Genomic DNA, 22,005 nt, shown 5'->3' on the forward strand with positions numbered 1-22,005 from the left:
TCTACAACTATATGAAATATATTCATCCAATCCTTCAAGCTCCGTTTGATCCAAGGTGATAAACAGTCAAAAATGAGACACAAGAAAAATTTATCTTTTTACAAACAATTAAACTTGGCCTGTACAGGGATCGAACCTGTGAGCTTGGCGTTATTAGCACCACACTCTAACCATCTGAGCTAACAGGCCGTTTTGCATGAATTGCTGGAAGTCCAGCATATGAAGAAGTGCTAATGATAGTTAACCCGGGAGATTTGGAAAGCTTAATTTCAGAGGTTTACCATGAAGTTATAAATATATAATATCAACATGAAGAAACTAATATGACTTTAAAAAAAATACAATACAAACGAGATTTTCATACTTAGTGTTAGAACTTAGAACCATTAATGTTTTTTCCATGTGTTTTAGCAATAAATAAGAATTCATCACCTATATGCAATTGATTCATTTAATCATTCTATCAGCTTCCCCTCAAAGGAAATATAAAGATACACATGATACAGAAGAAAATACATCTATTTTCAACATTAAAGGAGCATCAAGTATTGGCTTGGAGACTGATTGAAATTATGTCCTTGGCATTTTTAAAATTTTGCTCTAAAGACTAAACTAATAGGCTCACTAAATATATAGCATACTATTGAAGAAATAGCAGATGATGAAGTGCTACTGATTGTTAACCCGGGATAGTTGGAAAGCTTATATTCAGCTGTTTACATTCATACTATCTTTATATTTCATCAACAAGACAAAACAAAAATGACCTCAATGAATTGCAATAAATAGGAGATTTAGTTACTTGGAGTTAGAACTTAGAACCATTAATAGATATTCCAGGAGCTTTCAGAATAATAATTAATTCTACAACTATATCAAATGTATTCATCCAATCCTTCAAGCAGCATTTGATCCAAGGTGATAAACAGTCAAAAATTAGACACATGAAAAATTAATCTTTTTACAAACAATTAAACTCGGCCTGTACAGGGATTGATCCTGTGACCTTGGCGTTATTAGCACCACGCTCTAACCATCTGAGCTAACAGGCCGTTTTGCACTAATTCCTGGAAGTCCAGCATATGAAGAAGTGCTAATGATAGTTAACCCGGGAGATTTGGAAAGCTTAATTTCAGAGGTTTACCATGAAGTTATAAATATATAATATCAACATGAAGAAACTAATATGACTTTAAAAAAATTTACAATACAAAAGAGATTTTCATACTTAGTGTTAGAACTTAGAACCATTAATGTTTTTTCCATGTGTTTTAGCAATAAATAACAATTCATCACCTATATGCAATTGATTAATTTAATCATTCTATCAGCTCCCCCTCAAAGGAAATATAGAGATACACATGATACAGAAGAAAATACATCTATTTTCAACATTAAAGGAGCATCAAGTATTGGCTTGGAGACTGATTGAAAGTATGTCCTTGGCATTTTTAACTTTTTGCTCTAAAGACTAAACTAATAGGCTCACTAAATATATAGCATACTATTGAAGAAATAGCAGATGATGAAGTGCTACTGATTGTTAACCCGGGATAGTTGGAAAGCTTATATTCAGCTGTTTACATTCATACTATCTTTATATTTCATCAACGAGACAAAACAAAAATGACCTCAATGAATTGCAATAAATAAGAGATTTAGTTACTTGGAGTTAGAACTTAGAACCATTAATAGATATTCCAGGAGCTTTCAGAATAATAATTAATTCTACAACTATATCAAATGTATTCATCCAATCCTTCAAGCAGTGTTTGATCCACGGTGATAAACAGTCAAAAATGAGACACAAGAAAAATTAATCTTTTTTCAAACAATTAAACTTGGCCTGTACAGGGATCTAACCTGTGACCTTGGCGTTATTAGCACCACGCTCTAACCATCTGAGCTAACAAGCCATTTTGCGCAAATTCCTGGAAGTCCAGCATGTGAAGAACTGCTAATGATAGTTAACCCGGGAGATTTGGATAGCTGAATTTCAGAGGTTTACCATGAAATTATAAATATATAATATCAACATGAAGAAACTAATATGACTTTAAAAAAATTACAATACAAAAGAGATTTTCATACTTAGTGTTAGAACTTAGAACCATTAATGTTTTTTCCATGTGTTTTAGCAATAAATAACAATTCATCACCTATATGCAATTGATTCATCTAATCGTTCTATCAGCTTCCCCTCAAAGGAAATATAGACATACACATGATACTGAAGAAAATACATCTATTTTCAACATTAAAGGAGCATCAAGTATTGGCTTGGAGACTGATTGAAAATATGTCGTTGGCATTTTTAACTTTTTGCTCTAAAGACTAAACTAATAGGCTCACTAAATATATAGCATACTATTGAAGAAATAGCAGATGATGAAGTGCTACCGATTGTTAACCCGGGATAGTTGGAAAGCTTATATTCAGCTGTTTACATTCATACTATCTTTATATTTCATCAACAAGACAAAACAAAAATGACCTCAATGAATTGCAATAAATAAGAGATTTAGTTACTTGGTGTTAGAACTTAGAACCATTAATAGATATTCCAGGAGCTTTCAGAATAATATTTAATTCTACAACTATATTAAATATATTCATCCAATCCTTGAAGCAGCGTTTGATCCAAGGTGATAAACAGTCAAAAATGAGACACAAGAAAAATTAACCTTTTTTCAAACAATTAAATTTGGCCTGTACAGGGATCAAACCTGTGACCTTGGCGTTATTAGCACCATGCTCTAACCATCTGAGCTAACAGGCCATTTTGCACAAACTCCTGGAAGTCCAGCATATTAAGAAGTGCTAATGATAGTTAACCCGGGAGATTTGGAAAGCTTAATTTCAGAGGTTTACCATGAAGTTATAAATATATAATATCAACATGAAGAAACTAATATGACTTTAAAAAAATTACAATACAAAAGAGATTTTCATACTTAGTGTTAGAACTTAGAACCATTAATGTTTTTTCCATGTGTTTTAGCAATAAATAACAATTCATCACCTATATGCAATTGATTCATCTAATCGTTCTATCAGCTTCCCCTCGAAGGAAATATAGACATACACATGATACAGAAGAAAATACATCTATTTTCAACATTAAAGGAGCATCAAGTATTGGCTTGGAGACTGATTGAAAATATGTCGTTGGCATTTTTAACTTTTTGCTCTAAAGACTAAACTAATAGGCTCACTAAATATATAGCATACTATTGAAGAAATAGCAGATGATGAAGTGCTACCGATTGTTAACCCGGGATAGTTGGAAAGCTTATATTCAGCTGTTTACATTCATACTATCTTTATATTTCATCAACAAGACAAAACAAAAATGACCTCAATGAATTGCAATAAATAAGAGATTTAGTTACTTGGTGTTAGAACTTAGAACCATTAATAGATATTCCAGGAGCTTTCAGAATAATATTTAATTCTACAACTATATTAAATATATTCATCCAATCCTTGAAGCAGCGTTTGATCCAAGGTGATAAACAGTCAAAAATGAGACACAAGAAAAATTAATCTTTTTTCAAACAATTAAATTTGGCCTGTACAGGGATCGAACCTGTGACCTTGGCGTTATTAGCACCATGCTCTAACCATCTGAGCTAACAGGCCATTTTGCACAAACTCCTGGAAGTCCAGCATATTAAGAAGTGCTAATGATAGTTAACCCGGGAGATTTGGAAAGCTTAATTTCAGAGGTTTACCATGAAGTTATAAATATATAATATCAACATGAAGAAACTAATATGACTTTAAAAAAATTACAATACAAAAGAGATTTTCATACTTAGTGTTAGAACTTAGAACCATTAATGTTTTTTCCATGTGTTTTAGCAATAAATAAGAATTCATCACCTATATGCATTGATTCATTTAATCATTGTATCAGCTTCCCCTCAAAGGAAATATAAAGATACACATGATACAGAAGAAAATACATCTATTTTCAACATTAAAGGAGCATCAAGTATTGGCTTGGAGACTGATTGAAATTATGTCCTTGGCATTTTTAAAATTTTGCTCTAAAGGCTAAACTAATAGGCTCACTAAATATATAGCATACTATTGAAGAAATAGCAGATGATGAAGTGCTACTGATTGTTAACCCGGGATAGTTGGAAAGCTTATATTCAGCTGTTTACATTCATACTATCTTTATATTTCATCAACAAGACAAAACAAAAATGACCTCAGTGAATTGCAATAAATAGGAGATTTAGTTACTTGGAGTTAGAACTTAGAACCATTAATAGATATTCCAGGAGCTTTCAGAATAAAAATAATTCTACAACTATATCAAATGTATTCATCCAATCCTTCAAGCAGCGTTTGATCCAAGGTGATAAACAGTCAAAAATTAGACACAAGAAAAATTAATCTTTTTACAAACAATTAAACTCGGCCTGTACAGGGATTGAACCTGTGACCTTAGCGTTATTAGCACCACGCTCTAACCATCTGAGCTAACAGGCCTTTTGCACAAATTCCTGGAAGTCCAGCATATGAAGAAGTGCTAATGATAGTTAACCCGGGTGATTTGGAAAGCTTAATTTCAGAGGTTTACCATGAAGTTATACTTATATAATATCAACATGAAGAAACTAATATGACTCTAAAAAAATTACAATACAAAAGAGATGTTCATACTTAGTGTTAGAACTTAGAACCATTAATGTTTTTTCCATGTGTTTTAGCAATAAATAATAATTCATCACCTATATGCAATTGATTCATCTAATCATTCTATCAGCTTCCCCTCAAAGGAAATATAGACATACACATGATACAGAAGAAAATACATCTATTTTCAACATTAAAGGAGCATCAAGTATTGGCTTGGAGATTGATTGAAAATATGTCCTTGGCATTTTTAACTTTTTGCTCTAAAGACTAAACTAATAGGCTCACTAAATATATAGCATACTATTGAAGAAATAGCAGATGATGAAGTGCTACCGATTGTTAACCCGGGATAGTTGGAAAGCTTATATTCAGCTGTTTACATTCATACTATCTTTATATTTCATCAACAAGACAAAACAAAAATGACCTCAATGAATTGCAATAAATAAGAGATTTAGTTACTTGGTGTTAGAACTTAGAACCATTAATAGATATTCCAGGAGCTTTCAGAATAATAATTAATTCCACAACTATATTAAATATATTCATCCAATCCTTCAAGCAGTGTTTGATCCACGGTGATAAACAGTCAAAAATGAGACACAAGAAAAATTAATCTTTTTTCAAACAATTAAACTTGGCCTGTACAGGGATCTAACATGTGACCTTGGCGTTATTAGCACCACGCTCTAACCATCTGAGCTAACAAGCCATTTTGCCCAAATTCCTGGAAGTCCAGCATGTGAAGAACTGCTAATGATAGTTAACCAGGGAGATTTGGATAGCTGAATTTCAGAGGTTTACCATGACATTATAAATATATAATATCAACATGAAGAAACTAATATGACTTTAAAAAAATTACAATACAAAAGAGATTTTCATACTTAGTGTTAGAACTTAGAACCATTAATGTTTTTTCCATGTGTTTTAGCAATAAATAACAATTCATCACCTATATGCAATTGATTCATCTAATCGTTCTATCAGCTTCCCCTCAAAGGAAATATAGACATACACATGATACAGAAGAAAATACATCTATTTTCAACATTAAAGGAGCATCAAGTATTGGCTTGGAGACTGATTGAAGGTATGTCCTTGGCATTTTGAACGTTATGCTCTAAAGACTAAACTACTAGGCTCAATAAATATATAGCATACCATTGAAGAAATAGCAGATGATGAAGTGCTATTGATTGTTAACCCGGGATAGTTGGAAAGCTTATATTCAGCTGTTTACATTCATACTATCTTTATATTTCATCAACAAGACAAAACAAAAATGACCTCAATAAATTGCAATAAATAAGAGTTTAGGTTACTTGGCGTTAGAACTTAGAACCATTAATAGATATTCCAGGAGCTTTCAGAATAATAATTAATTCTACAACTATATTAAATATATTCATCCAATCCTTCAAGCAGCGTTTGATCCAAGGTGATAAACAGTCAAAAATGAGACACAAGAAAAATTAATCTTTTTTCAAACAACTAAATTTGGCCTGTACAGGGATCGAACCTGTGACCTTGGCGTTATTAGCACCATGCTCTAACCATCTGAGCTAACAGGCCATTTTGCACAAATTCCTGGAAGTCCAGCATATGAAGAATTGCTAATGATAGTTAACCCGGGAGATTTGGAAAGCTTAATTTCAGAGGTTTACCATGAAGTTATAAATATATAATATCAACATGAAGAAACTAATATGACTTTAAAAAAATTTACAATACAAAAGAGATTTTCATACTTAGTGTTAGAACTTAGAACCATTAATGTTTTTTCCATGTGTTTTAGCAATAAATAAGAATTCATCACCTATATGCAATTGATTCATTTAATCATTCTATCAGCTTCCCCTCAAAGGAAATATAAAGGTACACATGATACAGAAGAAAATACATCTATTTTCAACATTAAAGGAGCATCAAGTATTGGCTTGGAGACTGATTGAAATTATGTCCTTGGCATTTTTAAAATTTTGCTCTAAAGACTAAACTAATAGGCTCACTAAATATATAGCATACTATTGAAGAAATAGCAGATGATGAAGTGCTACTGATTGTTAACCCGGGATAGTTGGAAAGCTTATATTCAGCTGTTTACATTCATACTATCTTTATATTTCATCAACAAGACAAAACAAAAATGACCTCAATGAATTGCAATAAATAGGAGATTTAGTTACTTGGAGTTAGAACTTAGCACCATTAATAGATATTCCAGGAGCTTTCAGAATAATAATTAATTCTACAACTATATCAAATGTATTCATCCAATCCTTCAAGCAGTGTTTGATCCACGGTGATAAACAGTCAAAAATGAGACACAAGAAAAATTAATCTTTTTTCAAACAATTAAACTTGGCCTGTACAGGGATCTAACCTGTGACCTTGGCGTTATTAGCACCACGCTCTAACCATCTGAGCTAACAAGCCATTTTGCCCAAATTCTTGGAAGTCCAGCATGTGAAGAACTGCTAATGATAGTTAACCCGGGAGATTTGGATAGCTGAATTTCAGAGGTTTACCATGAAATTATAAATATATAATATCAACATGAAGAAACTAATATGACTTTAAAAAAATTACAATACAAAAGAGATTTTCATACTTAGTGTTAGAACTTAGAACCATTAATGTTTTTTCCATGTGTTTTAGCAATAAATAACAATTCATCACCTATATGCAATTGATTCAACTAATCATTCTATCAGCTTCCCCTCAAAGGAAATATAGACATACACATGATACAGAAGAAAATACATCTATTTTCAACATTAAAGGAGCATCAAGTATTGGCTTGGAGACTGATTGAAAATATGTCCTTGCTATTTTTAACTTTTTGCTCTAAAGACTAAACTAATAGGCTCACTAAATATATAGCATACTATTAAAGAAATAGCAGATGATGAAGTGCTACCGATTGTTAACCCGGGATAGTTGGAAAGCTTATATTCAGCTGTTTACATTCATAATATCTTTATATTTCATCAACAAGACAAAACAAAAATGACCTCAATGAATTGCAATAAATAAGAGATTTAGTTACTTGGCGTTAGAACTTAGAACCATTAATAGATATTCCAGGAGCTTTCAGAATAATATTTAATTCTACAACTATATTAAATATATTCATCCAATCCTTGAAGCAGCGTTTGATCCAAGGTGATAAACAGTCAAAAATGAGACACAAGAAAAATTAACCTTTTTTCAAACAATTAAATTTGGCCTGTACAGGGATCGAACCTGTGACCTTGGCGTTATTAGCACCATGCTCTAACCATTTGAGCTAACAGGCCATTTTGCACAAACTCCTGGAAGTCCAGCATATTAAGAAGTGCTAATGATAGTTAACCCGGGAGATTTGGAAAGCTTAATTTCAGAGGTTTACCATGAAGTTATAAATATATAATATCAACATGAAGAAACTAATATGACTTTAAAAAAATTACAATACAAAAGAGATTTTCATACTTAGTGTTAGAACTTAGAACCATTAATGTTTTTTCCATGTGTTTTAGCAATAAATAAGAATTCATCACCTATATGCATTGATTCATTTAATCATTCTATCAGCTTCCCCTCAAAGGAAATATAAAGATACACATGATACAGAAGAAAATACATCTATTTTCAACATTAAAGGAGCATCAAGTATTGGCTTGGAGACTGATTGAAATTATGTCCTTGGCATTTTTAAAATTTTGCTCTAAAGGCTAAACTAATAGGCTCACTAAATATATAGCATACTATTGAAGAAATAGCAGATGATGAAGTGCTACTGATTGTTAACCCGGGATAGTTGGAAAGCTTATATTATATTCAGCTGTTTACATTCATACTATCTTTATATTTCATCAACAAGACAAAACAAAAATGACCTCAGTGAATTGCAATAAATAGGAGATTTAGTTACTTGGAGTTAGAACTTAGAACCATTAATAGATATTCCAGGAGCTTTCAGAATAATAATTATTTCTACAACTATATCAAATGTATTCATCCAATCCTTCAAGCAGCGTTTGATCCAAGGTGATAAACAGTCAAAAATTAGACACAAGAAAAATTAATCTTTTTACAAACAATTAAACTCGGCCTGTACAGGGATTGAACCTGTGACCTTAGCGTTATTAGCACCACGCTCTAACCATCTGAGCTAACAGGCCGTTTTGCACAAATTCCTGGAAGTCCAGCATATGAAGAAGTGCTAATGATAGTTAACCCGGGAGATTTGGAAAGCTTAATTTCAGAGGTTTACCATGAAGTTATACTTATATAATATCAACATAAAGAAACTAATATGACTCTAAAAAAATTACAATACAAAAGAGATGTTCATACTTAGTGTTAGAACTTAGAACCATTAATGTTTTTTCCATGTGTTTTAGCAATAAATAATAATTCATCACCTATATGCAATTGATTCATCTAATCATTCTATCAGCTTCCCCTCAAAGGAAATATAGACATACACATGATACAGAAGAAAATACATCTATTTTCAACATTAAAGGAGCATCAAGTATTGGCTTGGAGATTGATTGAAAATATGTCCTTGGCATTTTTAACTTTTTGCTCTAAAGACTAAACTAATAGGCTCACTAAATATATAGCATACTATTGAAGAAATAGCAGATGATGAAGTGCTACCGATTGTTAACCCGGGATAGTTGGAAAGCTTATATTCAGCTGTTTACATTCATACTATCTTTATATTTCATCAACAAGACAAAACAAAAATGACCTCAATGAATTGCAATAAATAAGAGATTTAGTTACTTGGTGTTAGAACTTAGAACCATTAATAGATATTCCAGGAGCTTTCAGAATAATAATTAATTCTACAACTATATTAAATATATTCATCCAATCCTTCAAGCAGTGTTTGATCCACGGTGATAAACAGTCAAAAATGAGACACAAGAAAAATTAATCTTTTTTCAAACAATTAAACTTGGCCTGTACAGGGATCTAACATGTGACCTTGGCGTTATTAGCACCACGCTCTAACCATCTGAGCTAACAAGCCATTTTGCCCAAATTCCTGGAAGTCCAGCATGTGAAGAACTGCTAATGATAGTTAACCCGGGAGATTTGGATAGCTGAATTTCAGAGGTTTACCATGAAATTATAAATATATAATATCAACATGAAGAAACTAATATGACTTTAAAAAAATTACAAAACAAAAGAGATTTTCATACTTAGTGTTAGAACTTAGAACCATTAATGTTTTTTCCATGTGTTTTAGCAATAAATAACAATTCATCACCTATATGCAATTGATTCATCTAATAGTTCTATCAGCTTCCCCTCAAAGGAAATATAGACATACACATGATACAGAAGAAAATACATCTATTTTCAACATTAAAGGAGCATCAAGTATTGGCTTGGAGACTGATTGAAAATATGTCCTTGCTATTTTTAACTTTTTGCTCTAAAGACTAAACTAATAGGCTCACTAAATATATAGCATACTATTAAAGAAATAGCAGATGATGAAGTGCTACCGATTGTTAACCCGGGATAGTTGGAAAGCTTATATTCAGCTGTTTACATTTATAATATCTTTATATTTCATCAACAAGACAAAACAAAAATGACCTCAATGAATTGCAATAAATAAGAGATTTAGTTACTTGGCGTTAGAACTTAGAACCATTAATAGATATTCCAGGAGCTTTCAGAATAATATTTAATTCTACAACTATATTAAATATATTCATCCAATCCTTGAAGCAGCGTTTGATCCAAGGTGATAAACAGTCAAAAATGAGACACAAGAAAAATTAACCTTTTTTCAAACAATTAAATTTGGACTGTACAGGGATCGAACATGTGACCTTGGCGTTATTAGCACCATGCTCTAACCATCTGAGCTAACAGGCCATTTTGCACAAACTCCTGGAAGTCCAGCATATTAAGAAGTGCTAATGATAGTTAACCCGGGAGATTTGGAAAGCTTAATTTCAGAGGTTTACCATGAAGTTATAAATATATAATATCAACATGAAGAAACTAATATGACTTTAAAAAAATTACAATACAAAAGAGATTTTCATACTTAGTGTTAGAACTTAGAACCATTAATGTTTTTTCCATGTGTTTTAGCAATAAATAAGAATTCATCACCTATATGCATTGATTCATTTAATCATTCTATCAGCTTCCCCTCAAAGGAAATATAAAGATACACATGATACAGAAGAAAATACATCTATTTTCAACATTAAAGGAGCATCAAGTATTGGCTTGGAGACTGATTGAAATTATGTCCTTGGCATTTTTAAAATTTTGCTCTAAAGGCTAAACTAATAGGCTCACTAAATATATAGCATACTATTGAAGAAATAGCAGATGATGAAGTGCTACTGATTGTTAACCCGGGATAGTTGGAAAGCTTATATTCAGCTGTTTACATTCATACTATCTTTATATTTCATCAACAAGACAAAACAAAAATGACCTCAGTGAATTGCAATAAATAGGAGATTTAGTTACTTGGAGTTAGAACTTAGAACCATTAATAGATATTCCAGGAGCTTTCAGAATAATAATTAATTCTACAACTATATCAAATGTATTCATCCAATCCTTCAAGCAGCGTTTGATCCAAGGTGATAAACAGTCAAAAATTAGACACAAGAAAAATTAATCTTTTTACAAACAATTAAACTCGGCCTGTACAGGGATTGAACCTGTGACCTTAGCGTTATTAGCACCACGCTCTAACCATCTGAGCTAACAGGCCGTTTTGCACAAATTCCTGGAAGTCCAGCATATGAAGAAGTGCTAATGATAGTTAACCCGGGAGATTTGGAAAGCTTAATTTCAGAGGTTTACCATGAAGTTATACTTATATAATATCAACATGAAGAAACTAATATGACTCTAAAAAAATTACAATACAAAAGAGATGTTCATACTTAGTGTTAGAACTTAGAACCATTAATGTTTTTTCCATGTGTTTTAGCAATAAATAATAATTCATCACCTATATGCAATTGATTCATCTAATCATTCTATCAGTTTCCCCTCAAAGGAAATATAGACATACACATGATACAGAAGAAAATACATCTATTTTCAACATTAAAGGAGCATCAAGTATTGGCTTGGAGATTGATTGAAAATATGTCCTTGGCATTTTTAACTTTTTGCTCTAAAGACTAAACTAATAGGCTCACTAAATATATAGCATACTATTGAAGAAATAGCAGATGATGAAGTGCTACCGATTGTTAACCCGGGATAGTTGGAAAGCTTATATTCAGCTGTTTACATTCATACTATCTTTATATTTCATCAACAAGACAAAACAAAAATGACCTCAATGAATTGCAATAAATAAGAGATTTAGTTACTTGGTGTTAGAACTTAGAACCATTAATAGATATTCCAGGAGCTTTCAGAATAATAATTAATTCTACAACTATATTAAATATATTCATCCAATCCTTCAAGCAGTGTTTGATCCACGGTGATAAACAGTCAAAAATGAGACACAAGAAAAATTAATCTTTTTTCAAACAATTAAACTTGGCCTGTACAGGGATCTAACATGTGACCTTGGCGTTATTAGCACCACGCTCTAACCATCTGAGCTAACAAGCCATTTTGCCCAAATTCCTGGAAGTCCAGCATGTGAAGAACTGCTAATGATAGTTAACCAGGGAGATTTGGATAGCTGAATTTCAGAGGTTTACCATGACATTATAAATATATAATATCAACATGAAGAAACTAATATGACTTTAAAAAAATTACAATACAAAAGAGATTTTCATACTTAGTGTTAGAACTTAGAACCATTAATGTTTTTTCCATGTGTTTTAGCAATAAATAACAATTCATCACCTATATGCAATTGATTCATCTAATCGTTCTATCAGCTTCCCCTCAAAGGAAATATAGACATACACATGATACAGAAGAAAATACATCTATTTTCAACATTAAAGGAGCATCAAGTATTGGCTTGGAGACTGATTGAAGGTATGTCCTTGGCATTTTGAACGTTATGCTCTAAAGACTAAACTACTAGGCTCAATAAATATATAGCATACCATTGAAGAAATAGCAGATGATGAAGTGCTATTGATTGTTAACCCGGGATAGTTGGAAAGCTTATATTCAGCTGTTTACATTCATACTATCTTTATATTTCATCAACAAGACAAAACAAAAATGACCTCAATAAATTGCAATAAATAAGAGTTTAAGTTACTTGGCGTTAGAACTTAGAACCATTAATAGATATTCCAGGAGCTTTCAGAATAATAATTAATTCTACAACTATATTAAATATATTCATCCAATCCTTCAAGCAGCGTTTGATCCAAGGTGATAAACAGTCAAAAATGAGACACAAGAAAAATTAATCTTTTTTCAAACAACTAAATTTGGCCTGTACAGGGATCGAACCTGTGACCTTGGCGTTATTAGCACCATGCTCTAACCATCTGAGCTAACAGGCCATTTTGCACAAATTCCTGGAAGTCCAGCATATGAAGAATTGCTAATGATAGTTAACCCGGGAGATTTGGAAAGCTTAATTTCAGAGGTTTACCATGAAGTTATAAATATATAATATCAACATGAAGAAACTAATATGACTTTAAAAAAATTTACAATACAAAAGAGATTTTCATACTTAGTGTTAGAACTTAGAACCATTAATGTTTTTTCCATGTGTTTTAGCAATAAATAAGAATTCATCACCTATATGCAATTGATTCATTTAATCATTCTATCAGCTTCCCCTCAAAGGAAATATAAAGGTACACATGATACAGAAGAAAATACATCTATTTTCAACATTAAAGGAGCATCAAGTATTGGCTTGGAGACTGATTGAAATTATGTCCTTGGCATTTTTAAAATTTTGCTCTAAAGACTAAACTAATAGGCTCACTAAATATATAGCATACTATTGAAGAAATAGCAGATGATGAAGTGCTACTGATTGTTAACCCGGGATAGTTGGAAAGCTTATATTCAGCTGTTTACATTCATACTATCTTTATATTTCATCAACAAGACAAAACAAAAATGACCTCAATGAATTGCAATAAATAGGAGATTTAGTTACTTGGAGTTAGAACTTAGCACCATTAATAGATATTCCAGGAGCTTTCAGAATAATAATTAATTCTACAACTATATCAAATGTATTCATCCAATCCTTCAAGCAGTGTTTGATCCACGGTGATAAACAGTCAAAAATGAGACACAAGAAAAATTAATCTTTTTTCAAACAATTAAACTTGGCCTGTACAGGGATCTAACCTGTGACCTTGGCGTTATTAGCACCACGCTCTAACCATCTGAGCTAACAAGCCATTTTGCCCAAATTCCTGGAAGTCCAGCATGTGAAGAACTGCTAATGATAGTTAACCCGGGAGATTTGGATAGCTGAATTTCAGAGGTTTACCATGAAATTATAAATATATAATATCAACATGAAGAAACTAATATGACTTTAAAAAAATTACAAAACAAAAGAGATTTTCATACTTAGTGTTAGAACTTAGAACCATTAATGTTTTTTCCATGTGTTTTAGCAATAAATAACAATTCATCACCTATATGCAATTGATTCATCTAATAGTTCTATCAGCTTCCCCTCAAAGGAAATATAGACATACACATGATACAGAAGAAAATACATCTATTTTCAACATTAAAGGAGCATCAAGTATTGGCTTGGAGACTGATTGAAGGTATGTCCTTGGCATTTTTAACTTTATGCTCTAAAGACTAAACTAATAGGCTCAATAAATATATAGCATACCATTGAAGAAATAGCAGATGATGAAGTGCTATTGATTGTTAACCCGGGATAGTTGGAAAGCTTATATTCAGCTGTTTACATTCATACTATCTTTATATTTCATCAACAAGACAAAACAAAAATGACCTCAATAAATTGCAATAAATAAGAGTTTAAGTTACTTGGCGTTAGAACTTAGAACCATTAATAGATATTCCAGGAGCTTTCAGAATAATAATTAATTCTACAACTATATCAAATGTATTTATCCAATCCTTCAAGCAGTGTTTGATCCAAGGTGATAAACAGTCAAAAATGAGACACAAGAAAAATTAATCTTTTTTCAAACAATTAAACTTGGCCTGTACAGGGATCGAACCTGTGACCTTGGCGTTATTAGCACCACGCTCTAACCATCTGAGCTAACAGGCCGTTTTGCACAATTTCTTGGAAGTCCAGCATATGAAGAAGTGCTAATGATAGTTAACCTGGGAGATTTGGAAAGCTTAATTTCAGAGGTTTACCATGAAGTTATAAATATATAATATCAACATGAAGAAACTAATATGACTTTAAAAAAATTACAATACAAAAGCGATGTTCATACTTAGTGTTAGAACTTAGAACCATTAATGTTTTTTCCATGTGTTTTAGCAATAAATAACAATTCATCACCTATATGCAATTGATTCATTTAATCATTCTATCAGCTTCCCCTCAAAGGAAATATAGAGATACACATGATACAGAAGAAAATACATCTATTTTCAACATTAAAGGAGCATCAAGTATTGGCTTGGAGACTGATTGAAAATATGTCCTTGGCATTTTTAACTTTTTGCTCTAAAGACTAAACTAATAGGCTCACTAAATATATAGCATACTATTGAAGAAATAGCAGATGATGAAGTGCTACCGATTGTTAACCCGGGATAGTTGGAAAGCTTATATTCAGCTGTTTACATTCATACTATCTTTATATTTCATCAACAAGACAAAACAAAAATGACCTCAATGAATTGCAATAAATAAGAGATTTAGTTACTTGGTGTTAGAACTTAGAACCATTAATAGATATTCCAGGAGCTTTCAGAATAATAATTAATTCTACAACTATATTAAATATATTCATCCAATCCTTCAAGCAGCGTTTGATCCAAGGTGATAAACAGTCAAAAATGAGACACAAGAAAAATTACTCTTTTTTCAAACAATGAAATTTGGCCTGTACAGGGATCGAACCTGTGACCTTGGCGTTATTAGCACCATGCTCTAACCATCTGAGCTAACAGGCCATTTTGCACAAATTCCTGGAAGTCCAGCATATGAAGAAGTGCTAATGATAGTTAACCCGGGAGATTTGGAAAGCTTAATTTCAGAGGTTTACCATGAAGTTATAAATATATAATATCAACATGAAGAAACTAATATGACTTTAAAAAAATTACAATACAAAAGCGATTTTCCTACTTAGTGTTAGAACTTAGAACCATTAATGTTTTTTCCATGTGTTTTAGCAATAAATAAGAATTCATCACCTATATGCAATTGATTCATTTAATCATTCTATCAGCTTCCCCTCAAAGGAAATATAAAGATACACATGATACAGAAGAAAATACATCTATTTTCAACATTAAAGGAGCATCAAGTATTGGCTTGGAGACTGATTGAAATTATGTCCTTGGCATTTTTAAAATGTTTCTCTAAAGACTAAACTAATAGGCTCACTAAATATATAGCATACTATTGAAGAAATAGCAGATGATGAAGTGCTACTGATTGTTAACCCGGGATAGTTGGAAAGCTTATATTCAGCTGTTTACATTCATACTATCTTTATATTTCATCAACAAGACAAAACAAAAATGACCTCAATAAATTGCAATAAATAAGAGTTTAAGTTACTTGGCGTTAGAACTTAGAACCATTAATAGATATTCCAGGAGCTTTCAGAATAATAATTAATTCTACAACTATATCAAATGTATTTATCCAATCCTTCAAGCAGTGTTTGATCCAAGGTGATAAACAGTCAAAAATGAGACACAAGAAAAATTAATCTTTTTTCAAACAATTAAACTTGGCCTGTACAGGGATCGAACCTGTGACCTTGGCGTTATTAGCACCACGCTCCGTAAATGGAAATCCATGGACCGTTCTGGGTTCATGGACATGTTGAACAATACCCTTCCCCTATTAGGCGAAGACTTGGAGGTTGACGAGAGGGCACTGTCCTCCTGGCTCCTCCATGCAGCAGATCTGTTCGCCCCCTCCGTACACTTGTCTAACATTAGAGGTAATGATGCCCACAAATGGTTCACCCAGGAACTTAGAGCACTTAAACTAGGGGTTCGACAGAAAGAAAGACAGTGGAGAGCCACTTATTCCCCACAGGATAGGGAAATTTTCTGCGCTTCTAGGAAAAAATATCAAAAAATTTTAAGCCAACACAAACTTAACTACTTTTCTACAAAAATTTTATCTTCATCTAACAAGTCCAAAGACATTTTTAATATAGTCAATGAACTCTGTGACAACGACAGGACAGCCCCCTCAATAGCGCCCACGCAGAAGCTATGTGACTCCCTGAATAATTTTTTCAGAGAAAAAATTGTCATCATTAAGTCGAGCATTGCTAGCTCCCCAACGTTACTTCCTTTGGATGACGTCTTTTATAATCCCTTTGTACTAGATGCCTTCCCGGCCATCGATGGTAAAACTTTTTCTTCACTGTTGGCGAGGGTTAAGTCTGGATCCCCAAATGACATCTGCCCCCCCCCACATCTTCTCTGAAATCGGTCAGACTATTCCTCAGGGTATCCTACCTCTATTAAATAAATCATTGGCCCAGGGCAGGGTACCTACTGGTTTCAAACACGCCCTGTTAATCCCTTTGATAAAAAAAACGGGTCTGGACCCACGGGACTCATCAAATTACCGTCCCATTTCCCTGTTGCCGTTTTTATCTAAGATATTGGAGGCTCACGTCTCCAACTGTCTTTCCAACTTTGTGGAAACCACTGGGGTTCTGGAGCCCAATCAAGCTGGGTTCCGTCCAGGCCATTCGACCGAGACGGTAACCCTGGCAGTCCAGAACACACTTCGGTGTAATGCAGACAGGAATGTCCACCAGGCACTGGTACTCCTTGACCTGTCTGCTGCATTCGACACGGTCGACCACACCATTTTGGTCGGCCGTGTCGGACAGGCAGGCCTCAGAGGTGCTGCCCTGAGCTGGGTGGAATCATTTTTGTCTGACCGGACTCAAGCAGTGAGACTGGGCACCTTCACAGCCCCTAGAATTAAGAACGACTGCGGTGTCCCTCAGGGCTCTTCCCTGTCCCCCCTTCTATTTAATATATACCTGCGTCCCCTCTTGTACTCCTTGAGGAAATTCAAAGTGTGGATCTTTAACTATGCAGATGATCTGCAATTGATTTTCCCCTTAGGCTCGCCTGACGCTGTTACTGAGTTTAGGGAGGTCATGGCTCACATCCAGAGGTGGATGGGCCTTAACCACCTAAAACTCAACCCAGGCAAGACTGAACTGATCTTGCCTGGGAAGAGTGAACTCAGTTGGGGACCTCAATTTTGGCCTCCGGAGATGGGGAATCCCCCTTCCAAATCCCGTACGGTCAAGAGCCTTGGAGTCACCTTTAGTGAAGACCTCTCCTTGAAAAGTCAGGTAGGGACAGTTGTCTCCGCCTGCTTTTTTCAGCTGCGCAAGATTAGAAAGATTGCCCATCTCCTAACCCACTCTGCCCTGATACAGGTGACCATCGCCCTTGTGCTGTCTAGGCTGGACTACTCAAATAGTTTATATTTGGGTCTTCCAGCCGGGCAGCTCAAGAGGCTGCAGCTAGTTCAAAACCAGGCGGCCAGGCTGGTCTGCGGGCTTCCTAAATGGCAGTCCATCAGGCCAGGCCTGGCAGATCTGCATTGGCTGCCGATAGCCCAGAGGGCGGCCTTTAAAACCGGCTGCATTATCTTCAGGGCACTACAAGGAAAGGGCCCCAAATTTATCATCAACTTGCTTGCTAGATATGTCCCCTCTCGCAACCTTCGGTCCAGTCATAAAAGCCTGCTCACGGTGCCTGTTGTTAGGAAACAACGTCAGGGCGGCAGCTCCTTTCACTTTCTTGCTGCCTCCCTCTGGAATTCCCTGCCAGCTTCTTTAAGGTCACACGAGGATATTCTGGCCTTCAGACAAGCCTTTAAGACCTGGCTCTTTAGAGAAGCCTATCCTTAGATGTCTCAGGCTGTCCTTCTGTTGTTGTGTTGTGTTTCTGGAAAACTTCCTACAGCGCCATGAAGCCTACGGGCGTACGCGCGCTTTACAAATCAAATTTAACATAACATAACATAACGCTCTAACCATCTGAGCTAACAGGCCGTTTTGCACAATTTCCTGGAAGTCCAGCATATGAAGAAGTGCTAATGATAGTTAACCTGGGAGATTTGGAAAGCTTAATTTCAGAGGTTTACCATGAAGTTATAAATATATAATATCAACATGAAGAAACTAATATGACTTAAAAAAAATTACAATACAAAAGAGATGTTCATACTTAGTGTTAGAATTTAGAACCATTAATGTTTTTTCCATGTGTTTTAGCAATAAATAACAATTCATCACCTATATGCAATTGATTCATTTAATCATTCTATCAGCTTCCCCTCAAAGGAAATATAGAGATACACATGATACAGAAGAAAATACATCTATTTTCAACATTAAAGGAGCATCAAGTATTGGCTTGGAGACTGATTGAAAATATGTCCTTGGCATTTTTAACTTTTTGCTCTAAAGACTAAACTAATAGGCTCACTAAATATATAGCATACTATTGAAGAAATAGCAGATGATGAAGTGCTACCGATTGTTAACCCGGGATAGTTGGAAAGCTTATATTCAGCTGTTTACATTCATACTATCTTTATATTTCATCAACAAGACAAAATAAAAATGACCTCAATGAATTGCAATAAATAAGAGATTTAGTTACTTGGTGTTAAAACTTAGAACCATTAATAGATATTCCAGGAGCTTTCAGAATAATAATTAATTCTACAACTATATTAAATATATTCATCCAATCCTTCAAGCAGCGTTTGATCCAAGGTGATAAACAGTCAAAAATGAGACACAAGAAAAATTAATCTTTTTTCAAACAACTAAATTTGGCCTGTACAGGGATCGAACCTGTGACCTTGGCGTTATTAGCACCATGCTCTAACCATCTGAGCTAACAGGCCATTTTGCACAAATTCCTGGAAGTCCAGCATATGAAGAAGTGCTAATGATAGTTAACCCGGGAGATTTGGATAGCTGAATTTCAGAGGTTTACCATGAAGTTATACTTATATAATATCAACATGAAGAAACTAATATGACTCTAAAAAAATTACAATACAAAAGAGATGTTCATACTTAGTGTTAGAACTTAGAACCATTAATGTTTTTTCCATGTGTTTTAGCAATAAATAATAATTCATCACCTATATGCAATTGATTCATCTAATCATTCTATCAGCTTCCCCTCAAAGGAAATATAGACATACACATGATACAGAAGAAAATACATTTATTTGCAACATTAAAGGAGCATCAAGTATTGGCTTGGAGACTGATTGAAAGTATGTCCTTGGCATTTTAACTTTATACTCTAAAGACTAAACTAATAGGCTCACTAAATATATAGCATACTATTGAAGAAATAGCAGATGATGAAGTGCTACTGATTGTTAACCCGGGATAGTTGGAAAGCTTATATTCAGCTGTTTACATTCATACTATCTTTATATTTCATCAACAAGACAAAACAAAAATGACCTCAATGAATTGCAATAAATAAGAGATTTAGTTACTTGGCGTTAGAACTTAGTCTCATTAATAGATATTCCAGGAGCTTTCAGAATAATAATTAATTCTACAACTATATGAAATATATTCATCCAATCCTTCAAGCTCCGTTTGATCCAAGGTGATAAACAGTCAAAAATGAGACACAAGAAAAATGTATCTTTTTACAAACAATTAAACTTGGCCTGTACAGGGATCGAACCTGTGACCTTGGCGTTATTAGCACCACGCTCTAACCATCTGAGCTAACAAGCCATTTTGCCCAAATTCCTGGAAGTCCAGCATGTGAAGAACTGCTAATGATAGTTAACCCGGGAGATTTGGATAGCTGAATTTCAGAGGTTTACCATGAAATTATAAATATATAATATCAACATGAAGAAACTAATATGACTTTAAAAAAATTACAATACAAAAGAGATTTTCATACTTAGTGTTAGAACTTAGAACCATTAATGTTTTTTCCATGTGTTTTAGCAATAAATAACAATTCATCACCTATATGCAATTGATTCATCTAATAGTTCTATCAGCTTCCCCTCAAAGGAAATATAGACATACACATGATACAGAAGAAAATACATCTATTTTCAACATTAAAGGAGCATCAAGTATTGGCTTGGAGACTGATTGAAGGTATGTCCTTGGCATTTTTAACTTTATGCTCTAAAGACTAAACTAATAGGCTCACTAAATATATAGCATACTATTGAAGAAATAGCAGATGATGAAGTGCTACCGATTGTTAACCCGGGATAGTTGGAAAGCTTATATTCAGCTGTTTACATTCATACTATCTTTATATTTCATCAACAAGACAAAACAAAAATGACCTCAATGAATTGCAATAAATAAGAGATTTAGTTACTTGGTGTTAGAACTTAGAACCTTTAATAGATATTCCAGGAGCTTTCAGAATAATAATTAATTCTACAACTATATTAAATATATTCATCCAATCCTTCAAGCAGCGTTTGATCCAAGGTGATAAACAGTCAAAAATGAGACACAAGAAAAATTAATCTTTTTTCAAACAACTAAATTTGGCCTGTACAGGGATCGAACCTGTGACCTTGGCGTTATTAGCACCATGCTCTAACCATCTGAGCTAGCAGGCCATTTTGCACAAATTCCTGGAAGTCCAGCATATGAAGAAGTGCTAATGATAGTTAACCCGGGAGATTTGGAAAGCTTAATTTCAGAGGTTTACCATGAAGTTATAAATATATAATATGAACATGAAGAAACTAATATGACTTTAAAAAAATTTACAATACAAAAGAGATTTTCATACTTAGTGTTAGAACTTAGAACCATTAATGTTTTTTCCAAGTGTTTTAGCAATAAATAAGAATTCATCACCTATATGCAATTGATTCATTTAATCATTCTATCAGCTTCCCCTCAAAGGAAATATAAAGATACACATGATACAGAAGAAAATACATCTATTTTCAACATTAAAGGAGCATCAAGTATTGGCTTGGAGACTGATTGAAATTATGTCCTTGGCATTTTTAAAATTTTGCTCTAAAGACTAAACTAATAGGCTCACTAAATATATAGCATACTATTGAAGAAATAGCAGATGATGAAGTGCTACTGATTGTTAACCCGGGATAGTTGGAAAGCTTATATTCAGCTGTTTACATTCATACTATCTTTATATTTCATCAACAAGACAAAACAAAAATGACCTCAATGAATT

The 22,005-nt window shown here is 33.5% G+C and overlaps 7 non-coding genes across 7 annotated transcripts; all 7 read right to left on the minus strand.

Annotated features, from left to right (window-relative positions):
* Positions 1-3,568: 3,568 nt before the first annotated feature.
* On the minus strand, positions 3,569-3,642 carry TRNAI-AAU (transfer RNA isoleucine (anticodon AAU)). The gene has a single exon. It is a non-coding gene; the product is annotated as a tRNA-Ile (tRNA).
* A 2,512-nt stretch (positions 3,643-6,154) lies between these two features.
* On the minus strand, positions 6,155-6,228 carry TRNAI-AAU (transfer RNA isoleucine (anticodon AAU)). The gene has a single exon. It is a non-coding gene; the product is annotated as a tRNA-Ile (tRNA).
* Positions 6,229-13,062: 6,834 nt separating this feature from the next.
* Positions 13,063-13,136, minus strand: TRNAI-AAU (transfer RNA isoleucine (anticodon AAU)). Its single transcript has one exon. It is a non-coding gene; the product is annotated as a tRNA-Ile (tRNA).
* A 1,653-nt stretch (positions 13,137-14,789) lies between these two features.
* On the minus strand, positions 14,790-14,863 carry TRNAI-AAU (transfer RNA isoleucine (anticodon AAU)). The gene has a single exon. It is a non-coding gene; the product is annotated as a tRNA-Ile (tRNA).
* Positions 14,864-15,652: 789 nt separating this feature from the next.
* TRNAI-AAU (transfer RNA isoleucine (anticodon AAU)) lies at positions 15,653-15,726 on the minus strand. The gene has a single exon. It is a non-coding gene; the product is annotated as a tRNA-Ile (tRNA).
* Positions 15,727-19,616: 3,890 nt separating this feature from the next.
* Positions 19,617-19,690, minus strand: TRNAI-AAU (transfer RNA isoleucine (anticodon AAU)). The gene has a single exon. It is a non-coding gene; the product is annotated as a tRNA-Ile (tRNA).
* A 788-nt stretch (positions 19,691-20,478) lies between these two features.
* Positions 20,479-20,552, minus strand: TRNAI-AAU (transfer RNA isoleucine (anticodon AAU)). The gene has a single exon. It is a non-coding gene; the product is annotated as a tRNA-Ile (tRNA).
* Positions 20,553-22,005: the final 1,453 nt, after the last annotated feature.

The sequence above is a fragment of the Lissotriton vulgaris genome, chromosome 12 (assembly GCF_964263255.1).
Source record: "Lissotriton vulgaris chromosome 12, aLisVul1.2, whole genome shotgun sequence".
Classification (NCBI taxonomy): domain Eukaryota; kingdom Metazoa; phylum Chordata; class Amphibia; order Caudata; family Salamandridae; genus Lissotriton; species Lissotriton vulgaris.